We start from the raw sequence: 24331 nt of genomic DNA on the forward strand, positions 1-24331 counted from the left end.
ATTGTGATTTTCTTCCCAATTAAGCTGTTTGCGAGCGGTTGAGTAAATCTTTCGTCCACACCGGCGCACTTTTATTTTGCGCGTCAGGAGCGTCGGCGGCTACATAGGGATCCTTCCTCTCTTCTTACAATGCTCTTTCATTACCGGCAGCAGAAAACTGGGAACAGGGCTACAAAGAAAAAAAACAACTAAATATTTAATATGTCAGCACCTGCCATGTAGTTTCTGGGTATTGCACTTGTGCCCGCAGTGGCTTCTATTCTAACCAACTTCATTAAAGAATAAAAGGAGCGTAATAAGTCATTTCACACCCGGCGTGACCATTCTACAATAATAGCCAGATTCCGTGCACGGGTGGAACAGGACGCCCATCACCGGCTCTTTGCAAAAATCTCAATTCACACTTCACATGCAGCTAACCTTGTTACTATCTCCTCCCAAACCCATCAGGATTGCAGCCGCACGTCTTCACAGTCTAACATCTTAACATTCATCCCTTTGGCACCTTTGCATCACTACAGGGTCAAGGAATCGCATCTAGCCGGGAATAATTAAGGGGCACCCAGATGTTTGCTTTACTCCCCTTAAATCTATCCGGAAGACACTTAATTGGTCTTGTATTGTTTCCTGGTTTGGCAGGTGAACAACACCGGTGTGTGTGTGCGACGTACGAGTGCGTGTGCGCGCGCTCGTGTGTGTGTAGAGGGCTTTGTAGCCCAGATTTGAGGCATGATAATGAGTAGTTTGGAGGAAGAGAAGGTGTTATCTCATTACGGTAATGACTACGAGATGTCCGCCATTACATCAGGCTGGAGACGCGGCAATTACAGCCCCCTAACACGCTCGCCTGGAGACCGGGGAATAAGACAATTCTCCAGGAACCTCCAGCTTGGGTTAATACGAGTCATGTAAATGAATGGGCAGCATAATGCCGGCTCATCCCCGACCACTCTTGTCCGCCCACATCATTTCCATTAATGCTACCAGAGAATTTTTTGGGATATTGCACCAACATGTTCTGCGGCGTGGTACACTCACCAGGGGGGAAGATAAATCCTGGAAAACAATTATTTCATCTGGTTAATTCCTGATTCCGGATTAGATTGGGTTCACACCACATTAGGGTTGGCATCTATCACGATGTATCGGCAGGGGTCCCATTCACGTTAATGGAGCAGATATTTGTGTTTGGTTCCTTGCTTATTTATTTTGTTTTGTGGGACGCACATGGGGTCTTCTGGTCAGGAAGTATAAAAACAATCAAAAGGACAACAAAGTATATAAAGAATGAATGTTGTATACAGCGCCAGGAAAATCTTTCATTCGCAAATACTGATCAATGGAACTATGGCGATTGTTTGTTTGTTTCAAATCATCTGGTGTTACACAGATTTGTAATTTGCTTCTATTGAAAAATCTCCAGTCTTCCAGTACTTATCAGCTGCTGTATGTCCTGCAGGAAGTGGTGTATTCTTTCCAGTCTGACATAGTGCTCTCTGCTGCCACCTCTGTCCATGTCAGGAACTGTCCAGAGCAGTAGCAAATCCCCATAAAAAACCTCTCCTGCTCTGGACAGTTCCTGACATGGACAGAGGTGGCAGCAGAGAGCACTGTGTCAGACTGGAGAGAATACACCACTTCCTGTAGGACATACAGCAGCTGATAAGTATTGGAAGACTGAAGATTGTTTAGTAAAAGTAAGTAACAAATCTGTATAACTTTCTGATACTAGTCGATTTGAAAGAAAAAAAGGAAACCCCCTTAAAAGCTGCAGTAGTCAATATAAAGAACGGTCCAGAATTAGAGAAAAGATGGGGGCACTCACCCATACATTGCAAAATCTTTCATTTATTCAAACATGGTGCAGTTAAGATATCCATGGAGTGTCTCTCATGTGGACAGACGCCATACCACTTCACAGCGTGGACATGATGGCCATTTCACGCGCATGCACGCTTCATCGGATCTTATATAAATATAAAGAACGCTTCCCCTTATATGCGCAGTATAGACACAAACCTTATATAATACCAAAGCGTCAGATAACAATAATACAGGGTGAGAGACACAAGGGCCACAACAAAGAAACAAATGTATACATGAATATATAGGATGTCAATGCCAGAAACTGGGAGGATGCAGTGTCCCACGTGTATCGCCACCAAGTGCGGCTTCCTCAGGGGCGCTCGGGAAATAGACCAAACAGTCACTAGCAGAAGTTCTTCAATCTGTTACTATATACTGTATATGTAGCTGTTACTATATACTGTATATGTAGCTGTTACTATATATTGTATAAGTTACTATATACTGCATATGTAGCTGTTACTATATACTGTATATGTAGCTGTTACTATATACTGTATATGTAGCTGTTACTATATACTGCATATGTAGCTGTTACTATATACTGTATATGTAGCTGTTACTATATACTGTATATGTAGCCGTTACTATACACTGCGTATGTAGCTGTTACTATATTCTGTATATGTAGCTGTTACTATATTCTGTATATGTATCTGCTACTATATACTGTATATGTACCTGTTACTATATACTCTATATGCAGCTGTTACTATATACTGTATATGTAGCTGTTACTATATACTGTATATGTTACTGTTATTATATACTGTATATGTAGCTGTTACTATATACTGTATATGTATCTGTTATATACTGTATACAGTATGTAGAGGTAACTATATACTCTATATGTAACTGTTGGTATACTGAACATGTAGTTGTTGTACACTGTATATCTAGTTGCAATATACTGTATATGTAACTGTTGTTATATACTGTATAGATAGCTGTTGCCCTACTGTATATGTAGCTGTTACTATATACTGTAAATGTAGCTGTTACTATATACTGCATATGTAGCTGTTACTATATACTGTATATGTAGCTGTTACTATATACTGCATATGTAGCTGTTACTATATACTGTATATGTAGCTGTTGTTACAAACCCCCATGGGCTTGTAGAAAAAATCTCCTGACCACATCAAGATGAAGATGAGAGAGAGGTCCATCCCGACTGTTATGTGACATTTCAGTCTTGGTGTCACTTAGGTCAGATAGAACAGTAGACTGATAATATGCCTTGTATTACAGATGTGTCATGTGATTAGTGTAACTGATTGGTTTATGCTCCCTTCTTCCCCAAGATAGTATAATTGATTGGTTTATGTTCCCTTCTTCCCCAGCCCCTGATTCTGCCTGCTTACAATACATAGGTTATTGCTTATCATATGAACTGGGGACAATATTTAAAGGGGTAGTTCACCAAAGAAAAAAAAAAGTTTCTTTTAAGTCAGCTGGTGCCAGAGATTTGTAATTTACTTCTATTATATATTAAAATTATGCCTCTTTGTAAATCCAGCCAGGAAAAACTAGGCCAGGCTTTATATAAGACTGGTGTACAAGGACGCCATTCTTAATAAATGTCCCCCCTAGTGTCATCACTAATAGTTGATTTTCCCCTGACAGGAAGTTGTATAGTCTTCCTATTTTCAGTGTGGTGTTGTCTCAGCAGCTCCGCATTTTATCCTTTCCTTCCAAAATGACACATCCTCCTCTGCGTTCTGTGGAGGCTTGGCTGCATCTTCTCTCTGAGCTCAAGCCCCGCCCCCTCAGTGATGTCATCACCTCTGACAAGTTCCTCCAGCCTACATCCCATCTCCCTATCCTATACATATATCATTTTTATTGGGAAATTTAGAGCAAAATAAGGTGTGTTTACAGCATTCTGCCTTGTGCTGAACAATGCCACAGAAAAAGGAGCAGAAAGGGAATGAATGCAGCAGCTGTAGTCTTCCGCAGCACTTCTGGGTGGGAAAATGGCAGGAGCGCTGTGGGAGGGGAGTGAAAAGGGTGGGAGGACAATGCAGAATTGTACTAATAAGCAACTGCTCCACCAGAACGAAGTTAGAGGACATAGTTGAGAACAGCAATACATATCTGTGGTGTCCCACTGTGGGTGTTTCTACTATTCACACACTTCGTAAAAGTCTGTACTTTTTGTGGTCTTGTTGCAGCTACAGTATTACTAGAGATGACCACTAGATGTCGCTATATTGTATAAGTAAAGTATGGAAGCTGCACGGCTGAAGTGTCTCAAAGGGTTATTGCATGTGTAGGTACCAGATTCTGTTTAACCAGTAGGATCTTTCCTTTCTTCTGTCCTTTCTTTTCCACTCTCCTATTACACTCTTTCCACCCAACCACAGCGCACCTTACACACTGGTTAGGAAGTTAGTCCCTTGGGTGAGGGAGGAGTCTTAGCTGAGCTTCGGTGGAAAAAGGACGCAGCTCAGATAGCTCTCCACCATGGTTCTACCTGGGCCCTGGCTCTCTACAGTTCGAGTTCTTAGGAAGTACCTCGCCTGGGTAGGACGCAGGACAGAGCTCTCTCACCAACCTCTTTCTTGAAGCATCAAACAAGCTGTGTGATGCACTGTTAAGCCCTTCAGGAGAGGACTAGCCAACAGATCATCTCAACTCACTCCGAGGACTAGGAGAAACTACAGTGCAGGACAGTATCCACAAAAGAACCAAAGAGCTAGGAACTGATCCGGGTTGAGCAAAGTTACTAAAGGTCTATGAACTCCAACTTGCAGCACGGGTGTACCCAGAAAATTCTGACCATTCCGCTCATCCCAGGTAACAGGGTCTGGGGCTTGTGTCACCCATGAGTACGGTTCAGCCAAATCTTGTGGGCATAAGGCGGAGTGAAGACTATAGGAAAGGTCAAAACATGGGCACAGGTTGTTTTCTTCTTCTTCTACAAAGTATTCTTCTCTACACTCCAACATCCCGGCAGGGCACATTACTACTTGGGTTGAGACTCTCACGGCAGCCTCCTCTCTACTACGCCATCTCAGTACAACCTTATCCACTCTACTACATCCTACTCCGCACTTATCCCACAGATCTGGTGGTTCTATGTTCATGTATTTATTGGAACTGTATCAAGTGGGTGGCGGGTCCTACCACTATTCGGGAGAGGTCTCTACCCCGGGGTCTCCTGTTACTGTACGGGAATAGCAGATTGTGATGGAATATTAGCAGGAAACCTTGTTGCGCCATGCTTCCTCCCCTATTAATTACGCGGTCGGTGTAGATGGCAGCGGCCGTGATAGACGATGTTTTCCTGAATGAGCCGGACAGGTCAGAATGTTTACAGAAGGTCTCATCGTCTTTTATCCTAATGAACGTCAGCGGCAAATGACATAAAAGATGTGAAACTAATTTGCCCTTTCAGTAATTCTAATTGCATCTCCAGCCCTTCCCGGACGCAGGAGGCTAAATGATGGCGAGTAATTATCCCGCAGATTACGTATTATGGAACGGAGGTGGACGCCACCCGCAGCCGCGCTGCCTCATCCAGTCCTTGAGGAATACACTGTACACTGCGCAGGGTCAGCTGGGAGTTGTAGTACTACAGATAGGGTGGGTGACTGGACTCTGGGCTCCTTCTTAGCAGTCACAGCAGTCCCTGTCAATGGGGTCTACATGTATGGAAGATACCGGGCACGCTTACTTTAAAAGCTTCATTTAATAGCTTCTATTTAAAAATCTCAAATCTTCCAGTACTTATCAGCTGCTGTATGTCCTGCAGGACGTGGTGTATTCGCTCCAGTCTGACACAGTGCTCTCTGCTGCCACCTCTGTCCATGTCAGGAACTGTCCAGAGCAGCAGCAAATCCTCATAGAAAACCTCTCCTGCTCTCCAGTCTGGAGAGAATACACCACTTCCTGCAGGACATACAGCAGCTAGTAAGTGCTGGAAGACTGGAGATTATTTATATAAGTAATTTACAGATCTTTATTCTTTTATGACACCAGTGGATTTTACCCTTTTGGGGTAGCTTCACATGTACCGTATTCCAGCCGATTTCATCTAAATAATTGAGCACTGCATCAAATCTGCTGCGGATCTTGTACGTGTGAACGTACCCTTAAGATTGAAACTTGTCATCTACCCACAGAATAGGTAATATTATCTGATCATTGGAGGATAGACCCCTGGGACCCCCACCAATGTGATAGGAGCGCTGCTCAGGCATGTGCATCACTGATAGAAGTGGCTGAGTACATGGGAGGCTGAGGGTCCTTGTTCTCATGAATGATGGAGCCCAAAGGTCGGACCCTCACTGACCAGATACGGTGCTAGAGTAATAGGATAACCCTTTAACCCCTTAAGGACTGGGCCAATTGTTACCTTTGTGTTTTTGTTTTTCCTCCTCCCCTTCTAAGACCCATAACTCTTTTATTTCTCCACCTACAGGGCCATGTGGGGGCTTGTTTTTTTCAGGAGCAGGTGTACTTTGTAATGACATCTTTCAATCTGCCACAAAATGAATGACGGAACCCCCAAAATATCATTAATGGGGTGAATTTGGGTCAAAGAATGTGATTCCGCAAATTTTGAGGGGGTTCCATGTTTACATAATGCATTTTACGGTAAAACTGTAATTTTATCTTTATTCTATAGGTCGGTCTGAACACGGCGATATACATGGTTACTGGGTTTTCTAACGTTTTACTATTTTTACTAGCAGTAAAACTTTTTTTTATTGCAAATAGATGTATTTAAAATGGCCGGTGTAATTTTTTGCGCCATGATCTCTGGTTTTTATTAGTAACAATTTTTTCAAGATCAAACGTATTGATCGCTTTTTATAATTTTTTTTATACATAAAATGTAATTTAAAAAAAACTATCTCTGAGGGGTTTTTTACCGCTTTTTGTTCACACCGTTCACTGTGGGGGAATAGTATTGTTTTATTTTAATAGATCGGACGATTACGCACGCTACAGTATATTATATGTTTTTAATAAGTTTATTATTTTTATGTGTTTTATGTATAAAATGGGAAGGGGGGGGTTAATTTTCAATTTTATTGGGGAGGGGCTTAGGGACATTTTTTTAAAACTTTTTTTATTTTATTTTTTTTTTTTTACACTTTTTAAGTCCCTTTAGGGGACTTTTACATACATTAGATCAGTAACATTGACTACTGCTATGCCACTTCTGCTATCACTGTAATCTGCCTGTGGCAGACTCTATCTGAAGAGTGAGGCCTGACAGGAGATGCTCCTGTCACTTACACTTAAATGCCACGATCGCGGCGTTTAAAGGGTTAGTGGTGGGCGGCCATGTGTTTGCGGCGGCCCGCCATTGAGGGTGAGGGCCTGGCTGCAGATAGCAGCCGGTCCTCACTGGCTATGGAGCGAGCTAAGCCCCTGAGCCCGCTCCATAGCCCGAGACCCTGGCAGGGCGTACATTTACGCCCTCCTGCGTTAAGGCCCAGGCAGCGGGAGCGTAATTATACACCCACGGTCGTTAAGGGGTTAAAGGGGTATTCCACTCAAATATAACTTTTGAAATGTTGCTGCCCATGGTGAGACCAACAATTCCCTCCATACTTCTTATTATCTATTCAGTCTCCTTCGCCCAGTTCTCGGCTGCTGCTTTCTGCTGAAGACACAAAAATCTGTATGTGAGCTTTTCTCCCAGTCTCCCCCTCCTCCCCCTGGGAGGGTTAATCTGAGGTCAAGTTGCTGATGAACTCAATGTGATCGACCCTCCCATCATTACAAAGAAGCTACGATGTTGCAGATACAGCCTACCAGGGAGGAGGGGGAGACTGAGAGAAAAGCTCACACACAGATTTTTGTGTCTTCAGCGGAGAACTAGGGGAAGGAGACTAAATAGATAGTAACAAATATGGAAGGAATTGTTAGTCTTACCATGGGCAGCAACATATCAAATGTTATGTTTGAGTGGAGTACCCCTTTAAGTTACATTACTGACCCAGAGATTGCTGCAGTCGGAGATGCGTCGTAGCTTTCAATCTCTTAACACTGGACGACTTTGTGACACCTTAAAGTTTGTGGAGCCGCTATCCCGCGTTGTTAGATATCTGTAACGTTTCCCATCAATCCTCCATACGACTCCATAGGAAGAATAAATTTCTTCCTGAAATGTCAGAACCTGTGAAAGCCGAACTGAATGGAATATATCATGAAATCTCCCTCCGACAACCTTGTTTGACAAAGCAGACGTGGAGCAGAGCGTAATGTCACCCCATCATGGGCCGTAATTCCCGGTAATTAACATCCCTTTTGTGCGCCGCATTTCCATAAATTATGGGAGAGTTAATGCCGATTTAATTTATGCAATATTCAAGTATAATTAAAGTTACACAACATCGTCAAAGAGGAAAAGCTCTTAATGAGCGGTAATTACAGAGCCAGGGCGTATTGATCACAGCAGATGATTCATGTGTGTGATGTGAGAGCTTATCAATATAAATTATAAAACATAATCGCCGGGTGAATAATATCAATAACATTAAAGGGCTTGTGCACCAAAAAAAAAAATCTTTTAAATCTACTGCTGCCAGAAAGTGCCAGGGATTTGCAATTTACTTCTATTAAAAAATCTCTAGTCTTCCAGTACTTATCAGCTGCTGTGTGTCCTGCAGAAAGTGGTGTATTCTCTCTAGTCTGACACAGTGCTCTCTGCTGCCACCGCTGTCCATGTCAGGAACTGTCCAGAGCAGGAGAGTTTTTCTATGGGGATTTGCTGCTGCTCTGGACAGTTCCTGACAAAGGTGGCAGCAGAGAGCACAGTGTCAGACTGGAGAGAATACACGCCTTCCTGCAGGACATACCACAGCTGATAAATACTGGAAGACTGGAGATTTTTATTTAATACAATTAAATTACAAATCTATATAACTTTCTGACACCAGTTGAGTTAAAAAAAAAAAAAAAAAACAACAACATTTTTTTCAAGAGTACCCCTTTAAGAAAAAGGTCTTAAAGTTGATCCTTATAAGACAGTACAAAGCTACAGATAGTCAGGACAATCCACCTATCAAAGATTAATCCGCAGCAGAGCAAAGTGCCAAAGTTTTCTTCTCAGTCCTAACCGTGAGTACAAGATTCTTCACCACAAGTCGCACACTACAAGTCTTCCCGGCAGAGTTCTGCATTACTAGGCAAGGCCCCAAGACAGTTCCTGACCCTTACTACACCTAAGTAACACCTACCACCTACACTACCAGCACCTAAGTAACCCCCACTACCTACACTACAAGCACCTAAGTAACACCGACCACCTACTACCTACACTACAAGCACCTCAGTAACACCTACCACCTACTACCCACACTACCAGCACCTAAGTAACACCTACCACCTACTACCTTATACAAGCACCTCAGTTACACCGACCACCTACTACCTACACTACAAGCACCTCAGTAACACCGACCACCTACTACCTACACTACAAGCACCTCAGTAACACCTACCACCTACTACCTTATACAAGCACCTCAGTTACACCGACTACCTACTACCTACACTACAAGCACCTCAGTAACACCTACTACCTACACTACAAGCACCTAAGTAACACCTACCACCTACTACCTACACTACAAGCACCTACTGTAAGTAACACCTACCACCTACTACCTACACTACAAGCACCTAAGTAACACCAACCACCTACTACCTACACTACAAGCACCTAAGTAACACCGACCACCTACTACCTTATACAAGCACCTCAGTTACACCGACCACCTACTACCTACACTACAAGCACCTAAGTACCACGACCACCTACTACCTACACTACCAGCACCTAAGCCAAGTGTGTTGTCTATCAGAGGACAGGACACATTTCTGTGAGAATCTCTTGCACACTCATCTCTCAGAGTCATTCGGTGGTTGTCGTGTTGGTGTGTGGACGGGTCAGGACACATTTTAAGCTTTTGTGACCTGCGGAGTAGTGATCATCCCTCGGTCGCACCCACACAGCACTGTCCGCCTCCTCTCTCCATATGTTTCAGTAGTTTCTGAACTCTTTCATCACCCAATATAACGTGTGATCAATATAAGAGGCAGTTTAACACTTTACTGGCTGGGTCGGTGACGTGAACACAGTAGAGGTCCCCTTTGTTCCTTCTTCCCTCTTCTCCGGTAGACCTGTAGTCCGGATGAGCTCCTACAGCTGTCAGCACTCTCGGCGTCCTGCTTTAACCCCTGGTGACATTCTGCTGTATAGAAATGTCATGGATGACAGGGCCACACCACACCGTGACATTTGGAAAATCCTAATGAATTTGGAAGCTTGTGCTCGGCCCTGGGTGACCCCAGCCGACTTGTCAGAGACGCCGGTGAGACCAGAAATGGACCCATTATCCTTCCCGTCCATTCTGTGACCTGCAACCCAAACAGATTGGGGAACTGAACAGTGTAAAGTGGAGAGGCGGCGCGGCCATGTAAACGATTTCCTTACAGATCTAGGAGAGCGGCGTTTGTCATCGGGCGCACAGCGTTACCTGGGGGGGGGGGGGGCTCTGACTTCAGAGTTAAATCCACCTTCACTCCATCTACATAGTGTGCAGGTGGACGTCTATACCACAGTCATTTCTACTGGACTTAAAGAAGTCAATGCACCATCACAACTACCGAAAAAAAAATGTTTTTACAGTACCTGCCTGGCGCCAGCACAGGGGTCGCAGTGGCATGGTCCATATTTCAGAACACCACCTGGTTCCCATGTTCTGCACCATTTTCTGCTTGAGCCCTGGTCCGTCTCGTAGCACTGAGGGCAGGCCTGGTGCCCCCTGGTGTGATGATAACCCCTGCCCTTGGGGATGCACCTCCATTGATTCTAATGAAGACATGTCACCAAGGGGAGGGGATATTGTCACATCAGGGGGCGCCAGGCCTGCCTCACGTTGCTACTCGGCAAATTATATTATTAACTTTTACTATTTATATTAATAATTCTGCATCAACAACTCAGTCAGTATAATGTCACTGTGTGGTTACAGAGGCTTTGGTGCTGTGTGACAGGAGAGCTGACCATACAATGCAAGCACCGCAAGGATTTTCTGCTACAGAATGTGGATGCGCAGCAGCTGTATACATGCACAGTAAAGACTTGTCCCGCTCTGTGCACACTCAGGAATGGCTGTCAATCAATGCCAAGCCATGTCAGTGAGCAACAAAGGACGAGGACTTCCTGTGTTTGGTCTTTTATTTAACAGAGAAAAGACCAAAAATTATCACAGAGGGAGCATGGAGCCCAGTGTGACAGGAAGGGAGACACCTAGAATCTGTATGGATAATGTTGATTTGAACATAGAAAACATAAAAAGTAAAGTGAGTATATGTCAATATAGCCTACAGCCATTGGCCAACCTGTCACATGACATCACTATAGCCAACCTGTCACATGACATCACTATAGCCAACCTAACGTCTATGATGAAGGGAAAGGAAGATGCAGAATGAGAGAGAGAGAGACACAGTATCTGCTGAAAGCTCTAGTAAGTATTATATCTGGTGCGGCTGCTTACAGTAAGTTTTATACCATACCTGTGCTGCACTCACAGCTTACACTTCTCAGTACTGCTCTATAATCTCCTCCATGGGGCTGCTGCTTCCAGTAAGTGTTATACCCTACCTGTGCTGTACTCACAGCTTACACTGCTTAGTACTGCTCTATAATCTCCTCCATGGGGCTGCTGCTTCCAGTAAGTGTTGTACCCTACTTGTGCTGCACTGCTCTATAATCTCCTCTACGCTGATGCTGCTTCAGAGGGTGTACTATAAGGATATAGGAGAGCTCTTATATGTGTGTGTGCAGTGTATGGAGACACCATAGCAGCTAGTCTACACCCACCAGTCCAGGGAAACATTAGAGTTGAAGCCTGCAGAGGGGAAAAATGCCACATATAGGTTATATTATAGCCAGAAATAGCGCTGCTCCTCATATACACACATGAAAGCTACTGAAAAGTGCGGGAGAACTTTATATTTTAAAAGATGCAGGGTTCTTACACCCTAATATTTGTGTTCCCCATTATTTTCTGGCAGCTTCCCACTCGGCAGCATCTCATCTCCATTCCCTGTAGGACACAATCAGATGTGGATTGCATTAGAGCGACCCTGTAAACACGGCCCTGCTGTCTGTACATACATCATTCTGCCACATGTCATCACATATTCCTTACCTATCATAATTATTCAGCGTCTGCAACCCACAGCAAAGCTCAAGTGCTAGTCATTAGGCCGATGTAATGACCTGCTACCTTCCTCTGGCATTTGTAGTCAAGAAATCTGCAGTTACCCATCACATAGACTTCACTTTAATAGAGAAATAGAGACAGACAATTCACTGCTAATTCCACAGTACAAGGAGAGGGAAGAAGAGGCTCCATCCTTTATTATTCCTCTCCCGTCTCTGTAGCTGAGGGGAGGATTGTGTGACTCTAAACATCTCCACATTCATTATTATTATTATTATTATTATTATTATTAATATTATTATTTATTGTTATTTTTTATATTATTATTTCTATTATTATTATTATTATTATTTATGATTATTATTATTACTTTTATTAGTAGTAGTTTTATCATTGCTGTTTAATTATTATTATTTTTATTATTATTATTATTATTATTTTTACTATTGTTTGGTAAAGGGGAACTATCAGCAGGTTAGGTGAATCTAACCTGCTGATAGCCCTCTAATGCGCTCCTAATGGCTTACCAGGCACAACTGGTGTTAATATTTTTATTATTATTATTTATATAGATTACAAAATTTAAGCTATGTAATGGCAAAACTCTACATCCATACTGTATATATATATATATATAAAATTAGAAAATGTACCCGGCGCTGCCGGGGTATAAAGTGTCAGTGTGGGTTTTTTCCGTTTAAGGGAAATCGCCAGGAGCCTTATATATCCCTATACCTGCAGTGTATAGTTGGTGGAGGTCCTGTATACCTGTAGTGTATAGTTGGTGGAGGTCCTGTATACCTATATTGTTTATTTAGTGGGCCCTAAATACTTGTATTTTATAGTTTGGGGGTTCTGTATACCTGTACTATATAGTTGGTGGAGGTCATGTATACCTGCAGTGTATAATTCGGGGGGGTCCTGTATACCTGCAGTACATAGTTGGTGGAGGTCCTGTATACCTGTAGTGTATAGTTGTGGGTCCGGTATACCTGTAGTGTATAGTTTGGAGGGTCCTGTATACCTTTAATTTATCCTCTATACCTGTAGTGTAGAGTTTTGGGGTCCTGTATACCTGTACTGTAAAGTTGCTGGAGGTCCTGTATATCTGTAGTGTATAGTTTTGGGCTCCTGTATACTTGTAGTATAGAGTTAGTGGAGGTCCTGTATACCTGTAGTGTATAGTTTTAGGGATCCTGTATACCTGTACTGTAAATGTCGTGGAGGTCCTGTATAACTGTAGTGTATAGTTTTAGGGTCCTGTATACCTATAGTATATAGTTGGTGGAGGTGCTGTACACCTGTAGTGTATAGTTTTGGTTTCCAGTATACCTGTAGTGTATAGTTTTAGGGTCCTGTATACCTATATTATATAGTTGGTGGAGGTGCTGTACACCTGTAGTGTATAGTTTTGGTTTCCAGTATACCTGTAGTATATAGTTGGTTGAGGTTCTGTATACCTGTAGTGTATAGTTTCGGGGTCCAGTAAACCTATAGTATATAGTTGGTGGAGGTCCTGTATACCAGTAGTGTATAGTTTTGGGGTCCTGAATACCTGTAGTATAGAGTTGCTGGAGGTCCTGTATACTTGTGGGTTCTGTATACCTGTATTGTATAGTTTGGAGGGTCCTGTATACCTGTGCTTTATCCTCTATACCTGTATAGTTTTGGGGTCCTGTATACCTATATTATATAGTTGGTGGATGTCCTGTTTACCTGTACTGTAAAGTTTCGGGGTCCTGTATACCTGTAGTGTATAGTTAGTGGAGGTCCTGTATACCTGTAGTGTATAGTTTTGGGGTCCTGAATACCTGTAGTATATAGTTGGTGAAGGTCCTGTATACCTGTAGTGTATAGTTTAGGGGTCCAGTATACCTGTAGTATATAGTTGGTGGAGGTCCTGTATACCTGTAGTATATAGTTTTGGGGTCCTGTATACCTGTAGTATATAGTTGGTATATACAGGTCCTGTATACCTGTAGTGTATAGTTTTAGGGTCCTGTATACCTGTAGTATATAGTGGGTGGAGGTCCTGTATACCTGTAGTGTTTAGTTTTGGGGTCCTGTATACCTGTACTGTATAGTTGGAATATGGGGTCCTGTAAACCTGTTGTCAGGAACCGGTGACACCAGACACACAGAGACAGTGCACCCTAAGCTCAGCCCCGCCCACTGACTCTACCTACTTGCCCCCCTAGGCTAAACCCTAGGGCAGCAACTGGGCGGCGGTCCCTGTACTGGCTTGGTGGGACACAAAGACAAGACAGACAGACAAAACACAATAAAGAATGGTCGACAGTCCGGGTCACAACAATCGGGCAGCAAAAGTACAAAATCACAATCCAAAGGCAAGGTCAAAAAACAGGCAGTATGGTCAGGGGCAGGCAGCAAGCAGGAAAGGTCAGAAATACAAAGCAGAGTCAGAATAAACAGAGCAAGAATTGCAAACACAGAACCAGGCAGAGACAAGCTCAATATCCGGCAAAGATATCCCAGACTGAGGTAGTTATATAGGAGGCCAGGGTTCTGATCCAGAACATAATTGGACCATCCCCCTGAACTCCAAGCACAGACAGCTGAGAACAAAACAGATCCACTGGCAGGAAGACCTGTCAGTCACAGCAGAACCAAAACACAGATTAACCCTGACATGGCCAGACAGAACTCAGCAGGTAAAGTCGGGTGTGTCTCTCAAGGTGAGCAAATAACCAGTGTTCACACACAGCAAAACAAAACACAGAAACAGGATACAAGAAAATCAGCACCTTCTCGGCCGCACAGCATGAGCAGAGGGACGCATGACGCTCCGCAAAGATACCATCCTGACACCTGTAGTGTAAAGTTTTGGAGTCCTTTATACCTGTACTGTAAAGTTGGAGTAGGGGGTCCTGTATACCTGTAGTCTATAGTTTAGGGGTCCAGTATACCTGTAGTATATAGTTGGTGCAGGTCCTGTATACCTGTAGTGTATAGTTTTGGGGTACTGTATACCTGTACTGTATAGTTGGTGGATGACCTGTATACCTGTAGTATATAGTTTTGGGGTCCTGTATACCTGTACTGTATAGTTGGTGGAGGTCCTGTATACCTGTAGTGTATAGTTTTGGGGTCCTGTATACCTGTAGTATATAGTTGGTGGAGGTCCTGTATACCTGCAGTGTATAGTTTTAGGGTCCTGTATACCTGTAATATATAGTTGGTGGAGGTCCTGTATACCTGTAGTATAACGTTTTGGAGTCCTGTATACCTGTGTTATATAGTTGGAGTAGGGGGTTCTGTATACCTGTACTGTATAGTTGGAGTAGGGGGTTCTGTATACCTGTAGTGTATAGGGTCCTATATACCTGTAATGTCCTGTATGCCTGTACTATATAGTTGGAGTAGGGGGTCTACCATTTATTTCTTTGGATGTTGTGAGGCAGCTGTCCCTAGCAACCAATCAGATTCCTTTGAAAATGAAAGTAATAATCCTATTGGTTGCTGAGGCTTCCAACTGCCATTACTGTTGGAGAGCTGCAGCGCTAAATATATCACCTGTGTGTGCAGTGTGGAGATTCTCCCAGTCATCTCTATGGGGCGCTTTTCCCCATCCCCCTCCCCTCCTGTACATCTGGCAAGGACGGGACCTTCGCTCTAACCTTCCCAGGCAACCAATGTATCTGCATGCCAAATTTGGGGTCAAACAGTTCCGGGGTTCGGAAGTCTATAGGGGACAGACAGACAGACAGCTAGACTTTCATTTTTATGATATAGATTGCATTTTGGGGTACTCCCAAAAGGCATAGATTCTTAAAGGCACGTATGTCAGTCATGACCCCTGCTGCTCTGCACAAGCCGCGACAGGCGCAGGTCCCTCCGGCTTTACTAAAAGGTGCGGATTCTTGGTGAATCCAGCCAGGTAAATGGGGGCGGGGCTTTATAAGTGTGGCAGTCTGGATAAATGCCCCCCTTTGCCTATACTTACTATATACCTATACTATATATTTATCAGCACTTGCCTTGTGGAAATGTGACAATCTTTCCTTTAATTCACCCCTGGCTGTCCTGTGTGAGGAGCAGCACTACATCTCCCTATTATATAACCTGCAAATTACATTTTTCACCAGTTTTCCCCTGTGCACGCTCCATTCTCAGTCATCCCTGAGCTACTGGGTGTAGACTATCTGTTATGGCGTCTCCATACACTGCACACACAGAAGTGGTAATATTGCTCCCCTATATTTCTAACGTACTCCCTCAGAAACAGCATAGAGGACATTATAGAGCAGTAGTGAGCAGTGCAATCTGTGAACCCATCCTCTATTACTTTAGCTACTAGGGCCTATACCTGTTTTTTTCTCTCTTTGACTTTGTCTCTTCCAACCTATCCCTCCTCCCCTCTCCATAGACTTCTATGTGTAGCTGTAACCTGATCCTTCAGTAAGCTGATCCATCTCCAAATCTCTGGACATCAGAGTGATTTATAAGTATAAAGTGAAGGAAGAGACATTTTGGATATGTTTCTATTTTTGGATAGGCTGTGTCTCAAAGTTTTTTACGTTTGATTGTATAAATGATTTATGGCAAGTTCTTTATAAGAGACGAGATTTTTTTTTAAGGGATTGTCTCATGTCAGATAATTCCATATCACTAGAATGGGAACCCCAAACCGCCCCCCACCAATGGTGGAATCCATGTGTGGTGCCGCTCCATTCCTTCAGAACCCGTCACCATGAGAATTCTACCTAGGCCATCACCATCATGTTATAGAGCAGGAGGAGCTGAGCAGACGGATATATATATTCATATGGGAAAAGATTCTGTATAACTTGTAATTTATTGAGTGACTCCGCCCAGTGGACTCTTTATCACAGAATGATATATATCAATCTGCTCAGTTTCTCCTGCTCTATAACATGATGGTGACAGGTTCCCTTTAATGGGTGTTTTACTTAAAGATTCAATGTCGTTTTTTCTTCTTTTTTTTTTTTTTTTGCAGAAATCAATAGTCCAGGCGATTTTAAGAAACTTTGTAATTGGGTTTATTACGCAAATATGCCATTATCTGCATTTACAAAGCCTTTCCCCAGGGCCCCCCCCCCCCTCTCTCTCATCCACTGCTCATTATCAGGAAATCTTGACTCTTTTACATCAGTCGGATCCTGTCTGTTCTATGGAGAGGGGAGGGGGAGGAGGGAGATTAGTCACCAGCAGAGAGCAGAGAACAAAGGATTACACAGTGGGAGCTGTGTGAAAGCCGGTATTCAGAGGTCAGAGAGGTCAGTGCTGACTTCAAAGGGGATAGCCTGGTGTTGTAGCTGTTAATTAACTCTTTGTTGTCCTGTTTTGGTGTCTCATCTCCCTCCACCCCTCCCTTCTCCTTAGAGAACAATGAAGACAGGGGGGAGAGCTTCAAACTGCTTTTTTATGATAAAAATGCATTTTATCGGCTAATAAACCCGATGACAACGTTTCTTAAAATAGCCTGTACACAGTGACACTTTAAGGCTATGTTCACACAACGTATATTTTCGTAAATATTTTGAGATATTTTGCTTTGTTGCCTATAAAATCCCGGCCGGAGTGTATACACATAGTATACGCTCCGGCCCGGATCCCTAGCGGCACCACAAACAACTGTGGCCTATGGCTATGTTCACACAACGTCAAAAATATTAAAAAGGCGTCCCATTTTCATATTTAAAATAACGTCCGTTTTTGCCAAGATTTAACTGACTGCAATGCAATGCACTGAAGTCAATGGGAAGACAGACGTTCAATGCATACAGCGTATTGAATAACGGACGTTTTTGCCGCGGGGAGTCAAAATAATGAACATGATCATTATTTTTGGACGTCTTTTGCAAACTGGACGTTTTTTTTTTGAAGTTCACACACAGTTTTCCTTCTGTCACAGTTTTTACTATTAAATTCAATGGACTTTTCAATTAAGCCGCATCCAATGTCCAATTAGTAACCAAACTAGTATAATGTACAAACACTAAGGGGAGGTCAGGCTGCTAAATAACGTCCGTTATTTTAGACTCAAAATGACGGACGTCATTTTAAACGGGGTTGAAAAGACGTTGTGTGAACATAGCCTTACCATGATTTTATTATTAATTTTTTTTCAATCAGGTGGTAATGAGCCGGTTCATAACTAATTACAGATGTTATTCCATACGCTGTGAGTCCTGCTGGACAGTTTCCAATTGACTGCAAAGAAGCGTTTTATTACATTAAAAACACAGCCAGATTTTACTTATATTTGTGAGCATAACCTATGGCTGTGTTCACACACCGCGTGTATTATGTGGGGAAAAAAACTAACTTTTTTTTTAATAACTGCTGTTTTTTATTAGGACGGACCTATGTAATGATTATTTTTTACAGCCGTAATTATTTAAATAAAAAAGCAGCCTTTTTCACTTTAAAAAACGGTGTAAGGCTGTGGCTACATGATAAAGTCAGTGACTGAAGGTGTGCACACGTGACATGCAACACAGCACAACTGGGATGGATCAGGTGCAAGCAATTCATCCTATTCATCCAATATTTTGGTTACAGGTCGCATGTAACTGAAACCTTCAGAGAAAAATCTCACTAACAAAGTAGCTAATAAGAAACCATGTGACCTCCCCACGAAGGCGCGGGTGGCGCTCACTGCTCAAGAGTAGCGCAAAGGCCTTTATACCCACCTGCTCACACACAGAAGACTGGGAAATAAGGCCGGGGATTTCAAGAGATTTCAGAGCATTTTTCACGAGCCTTTTTTGTGGGGTTTTTTTATGTTACTTCTCTAACATTTTTTCTTGTCCTTTTGAGTCCCCGTGTTTTACTAAATAAAAATTAAGCCGAAAACTATACAAACCCTAACGTAATGGGGGAAATTTGTCATCAGGAAAATAGTGGAGAAAAGTTGCACATTGCTAAAAAAAATTGTGACAACTATTCACCGAAACTATCTAAATATGATCCATCCTCCCCTTCACATATATTTCACTATAGATTATAAGACATAGAAAGACCTAGAAACAAACAAAAAAAAACATTTAAAGTGTCACTGTCGTTTAATTTATTTTATTTTATTTTTTTGCAGAAATCAATAGTACAGGCGATTTTAAGAAATTTTGTAATTGGGTTTATTAGCTGAAAAATACATTTTTATCATGAAAAAGCAGTTTGAAGCTCTTCCCCCTGTCTTCATGGTTCTCTTATGGAGAGGAGAGGGGTGGAGGGAGATGAGGCACCAAAACAGGACAACAAAGAGTTAATTTACAGCTACATCACCGGGCTATCTCCTCTGAAGTCAGCACTGACCTCTCTGACCTCTGGTTACCGGCTGTCACACAGCTCCCACTGTGTAATCCTTTGTTCTCTGCTGGCAACAAATCTCCCTTCTCCCCCCTCCATAGGTTACACAGGGCCCGACTGATGTAAAAGAGTCTAGATTTCCTGATAATGAGCAGTGAATGAGAGAGAGGAGGGAGGGGGGGACCTGGGGAAAGTCTTTTTGAATGCAGATAATGGCAGATTTGCCTAATAAACCCAATTAGAAAGTTTCTTAAAATCGCCAGGACTATTGATTTCCGTATAAAAAAAATATATATATACGACAGAGACAATTTAAATATCACAAAAAAAAAGTTTTGTCAAACTAATAGAGTCACTCTGAATTTTATCTTTGATTTGAATCTGTATATCTGGTGGAAAGAAGGGAAAGGGGGGACATGATGGGAACCTTTAAGTATGTTACAGGACTAAATAAGGTTCAGGAGGGAAGTGTTTTTAGTAAAAAACTGAGCTCAAGAACAAGAGGACACAGTGAGAGATTAGTTGGGGGAAAGATCAGAAGCAATGTGAGAAAATATTATTTTACTGAAAGAGTAGTAGATACCTGGAACAAACTTCCAGCAGAGGTGGTTGGTAAATCTACAATAACAGACTTTAAACACGCCTGGGATAGACATATATCTATCCTAAGATAATAAGGAAGAAAATACTAAAAGGGCAGACTAGATGGACCCAGTGGTCTTTTTCTGCCGACAATCTTCTATGTTTCCATGTTTATCCAAATTAAGTTTTTGGAGCTTTTTTATTTTTCAGTGGTCTTTCCATTCACAGTCTTTTTTATTGTTGTTTTTTTTCCATCCTTTTAACCATTTAGGGCACAAAATTAGGCTCAACAAATGGCGTGTGAACAAAGCCGAAATACTGGGGTCACACATGAGGTTTGTGGACGACCAAAGCCAGTAGTGGGTTCTTAAAGAGAAGCAAAAAAGTCACGTATGACGGACAGATCTCTGTGCTTTGTATCCACTACACGTCTCATGCTAGTCTAACACGTTATTGCAGGGGTAGGGAACCTTGGCTATCCAGCTGTTGCAAAACTATAACCCCCATCATGCTTTGGCTGTCCAGGCATGATGGGAGTTGTAGCTGGAGAGCCAAAGTTACCTACCCCTGCTTTATTGGATCAGTCTCAACTAGGACTTTAAAAAATGCATTCAGAGAAGTGTGAACAGCGCCTGAGCTGCACCGTGCTGTTTTATATTGTGTTCCTTATTATGGACCATTATAATAGTGATTATAAAAATGTATGATGCCTCCTCTAGCGCCTCACTGTGCTCCATGTTACTGGATAATACTCTGTAGGTGGGAGCTGTCCATAGTGCTGCTGCGTGTAGTGCTCTCTGGGTCTTTATAATGGACTATGATAATATAATGATATCAGATGCTTTGTATCACTGTCCTCCATGTTATGGGGCCCTATAGGTGGGAGCTGTCCATAGTGCTTAATCCCTGTACCTGCGGCTGTTGCCCTGGAACAGATGCGTTTTTTCTTAAATTCCTTCCTTAAGGGTACAAACACACACGGCGTATACGCTGCGTATTTACTGCTGCGATACGCAGCAAATATGCAGTAAATACGCAGCAGATTAGATCTAAATAACTAAACACAGCATCAAATCTGCTGCGTATCTGCTGCGTATACGCTGTGTGTGTTTGTACCCTAACTGTGACTTGTGCTGATCCCAGTGTGTGCAGCCATCCCTCCTGGCACTTGTACTGATCCCAGTGTGTGCAGTCATCCCTCCTGGCACTTGTACTGATCCCAGTGTGTGCAGCCATCCCTCCTGGCACTTGTGCTGATCCCAGTGTGTGCAGCCATCCCTCCTGGCACTTGTGCTGATCCCAGTATGTGCAGCCATCCCTCCTGGCACTTGTGCTGATCCCAGTATGTGCAGCCATCCCTCCTGGCACTTGTGCTGATCCCAGTGTGTGCAGCCATCCCTCCTGGCACTTGTACTGATCCCAGTGTGTGCAGCCATCCCTCCTGGCACTTGTGCTGATCCCAGTGTGTGCAGCCATCCCTCCTGGCACTTGTGCTGATCCCAGTGTGTGCAGCCATCCCTCCTGGCACTTGTACTGATCCCAGTGTGTGCAGCCATCCCTCCTGGCACTTGTACTGATCCCAGTGTGTGTAGCCATCCCTCCTGGCACTTGTGCAGATCCCAGTGTGTGCAGCCATCCCTCCTGGCACTTGTACTGATCCCAGTGTGTGCAGCCATCCCTCCTGGCACTTGTGCTGATCCCAGTGTGTGCAGCCATCCCTCCTGGCACTTGTGCTGATCCCAGTATGTGCAGCCATCCCTCCTGGCACTTGTGCTGATCCCAGTATGTGCAGCCATCCCTCCTGGCACTTGTGCTGATCCCAGTGTGTGCAGCCATCCCTCCTGGCACTTGTACTGATCCCAGTGTGTGCAGCCATCCCTCCTGGCACTTGTGCTGATCCCAGTGTGTGCAGCCATCCCTCCTGGCACTTGTGCTGATCCCAGTGTGTGCAGCCATCCCTCCTGGCACTTGTACTGATCCCAGTGTTTGCAGCCAGCCCTCCTGGCACCTGTGCTGATCCCAGTGTTTGCAGCCATCCCTCCTGGCACTTGTGCTGATTCCAGTGTGTGCAGCCATCCCTCCTGGCACTTGTACTGATCCCAGTGTGTGCAGCCATCCCTCCTGGCACTTGTGCTGATCCCAGTGTGTGCAGCCATCCCTCCTGGCACTTGTACTGATCCCAGTGTGTGCAGCCATCCCTCCTGGCACTTGTGCAGATCCCAGTGTGTGCGCGGCCATCCCTCCTGGCACTTGTGCAGATCCCAGTATGTGCAGCCATCCCTCCTGGCACTTGTGCTGATCCCAGTATGTGCAGCCATCCCTCCTGGAACTTGTGAAGATCCCAGTGTGTGCAGCCATCCCTCCTGGCACTTGTGCTGATCCCAGTGTGTGCAGTCATCCCTCCTGGCACTTGTACTGATCCCAGTGTGTGCAGCCATCCCTCCTGGCACTTGTGCTGATCCCAGTATGTGCAGCCATCCCTTCTGGAACTTGTGAAGATCCCAGTGTGTGCAGCCATCCCTCCTGGCACTTGTGAAGATCCCAGTGTGTGCAGCCATCCCTCCTGGCACTTGTACTGATCGCAGTGTGTGCAGCCATCCCTCCTGGCACTTGTGCTGATCGCAGTGTGTGCAGCCAGCCTTTCTAACCCCATCGCAGCTATATTTCTCTTTGAATGGGTCTTGTGGCCTTTCCTGTAAACAATCTCTTCAACCCTTCCCAAGTATTAGTCTCCATTACTCTGTAAGTCAGAGGCTGCCTCTCCTCTATCATGGAGGCGACTCCACAGTGTTTTATGGCTGTGGAATTGAGGAGGAAACTTTTGGTTCTATCTGTACTCTGTGACTCTGTCTGGGCGATGTTGCTGTGTCTGTGATCTGTAACTCTGTCTCTCTGTCTGTGTCTCTGTCTGTACTCTATGGCTCTGTCTGTGCTCTGTGACTCTTTCAGTGCTCTGTGGCTCTGTCTGTGCTCTGTGGCTCTGTCTGTACTGTGTGGCTCTGTCTGTGGCTCCGTCTGTGCTCTGTGGCTCTTTCTGTGCTCTGTGACTCTTTCAGTGCTCTGTGACTCTGTCTGTGCTCTGTGGCTCTGTCTGTTGCTATGTCTGTGGCTCTGTCTACTCTGTGGCTGTGTCTGTGGCTCTGTCTGTGGCTCTGTCTGTCCTCTGTGGCTCTGTCTGTGGCTCTGTCTGTTGCTCTCTCTGTGCTCTGTGACTCTGTCTGCACTCTGTGATTTTGTCTGTGCTCTGTGGCTCTTGTCTGTGGCTTTGTGGCTCTGTCTGTGCTCTGTGGCTCTGTCTGTGGCTTTGTGGCTCTGTCTGTGCTCTGTGGCTCTGTCTGTGCTCTGTGGCTCTGTCTGTGGCTTTGTGGCTCTGTCTGTGCTCTGTGGCTCTGTCTGTGGCTTTGTGGCTCTGTCTGTGCTCTGTGGCTCTGTCTGTGGCTTTGTGGCTCTGTCTGTGCTCTGTGGCTCTGTCTGTGACTCTGTCTGTAGCTCTGTATGTGCTCTGTGACTCTGTCTGTGGCTCTGTCTGTGGCTTTGTGGCTCTGTCTGTGACTCTATCTGTGGCTTTGTCTGTCAGAGCGACAGAGCTTCTGTGGCTCTGTCTACTCTGTCTACTCTGTGGCTCTGTCTTTAATCTGTGGCTCTGTCTTTGCTCTGTGACTCTGTGGCTCTGTCTGTGACTCTGTTCGGTGTCTCTGTCTGTCCTCTGTGGCTCTGTATGTGCTCTTTGGCTCTGTCTGTGGCTCTGTCTGTGCTCTGTGACTCTGTATGTGATTCTGTCTGTGCTCTGTGGCTTTCTCTGTTGCTCTGTCTGTGACTCTGTTACGTGGCTCTGTCTGTCCTCTGTTGCTCTCTCTGTGCTCTGTGGCTCTGTCTGTGACTCTGTTCGGTGTCTCTGTCTGTCCTCTGTGGCTCTGTATGTGCTCTTTGGCTCTGTCTGTGGCTCTGTCTGTGCTCTGTGACTCTGTATGTGATTCTGTCTGTGCTCTGTGGCTTTCTCTGTTGCTCTGTCTGTGACTCTGTTACGTGGCTCTGTCTGTCCTCTGTTGCTCTCTCTGTGCTCTGTGGCTCTGTCTGTGACTCTGTCAGTGCTCTGTGGCTTTGTCGATCTGTCTTTAATCTGTGGCTCTGTCTGTGCTCTGTGGCTCTGTCTGTGACTCTGTACGGAGGCTCTGTCTGTCCTCTGTGGCTCTGTCTGTGCTCTGTGACTGTGTGCATTCTGTGACTCTGTCTGCACTCTGTGGCTCTGTCTGTGGCTCTATCTGTGGCTTTGTCTGTGGCTCTGTCTGTGCTCTGTGGCTCTTTCTGTGCTCTGTGGCTCTGTCTGTGCTCTGTGGCTCTGTCTGTGACTCTGTTCGGTGGCTCTGTCTGTCCTCTGTGGCTCT

This window comes from Dendropsophus ebraccatus, chromosome 4 (genome assembly GCF_027789765.1).
Source record: "Dendropsophus ebraccatus isolate aDenEbr1 chromosome 4, aDenEbr1.pat, whole genome shotgun sequence".
In the NCBI taxonomy this organism is placed as follows: domain Eukaryota; kingdom Metazoa; phylum Chordata; class Amphibia; order Anura; family Hylidae; genus Dendropsophus; species Dendropsophus ebraccatus.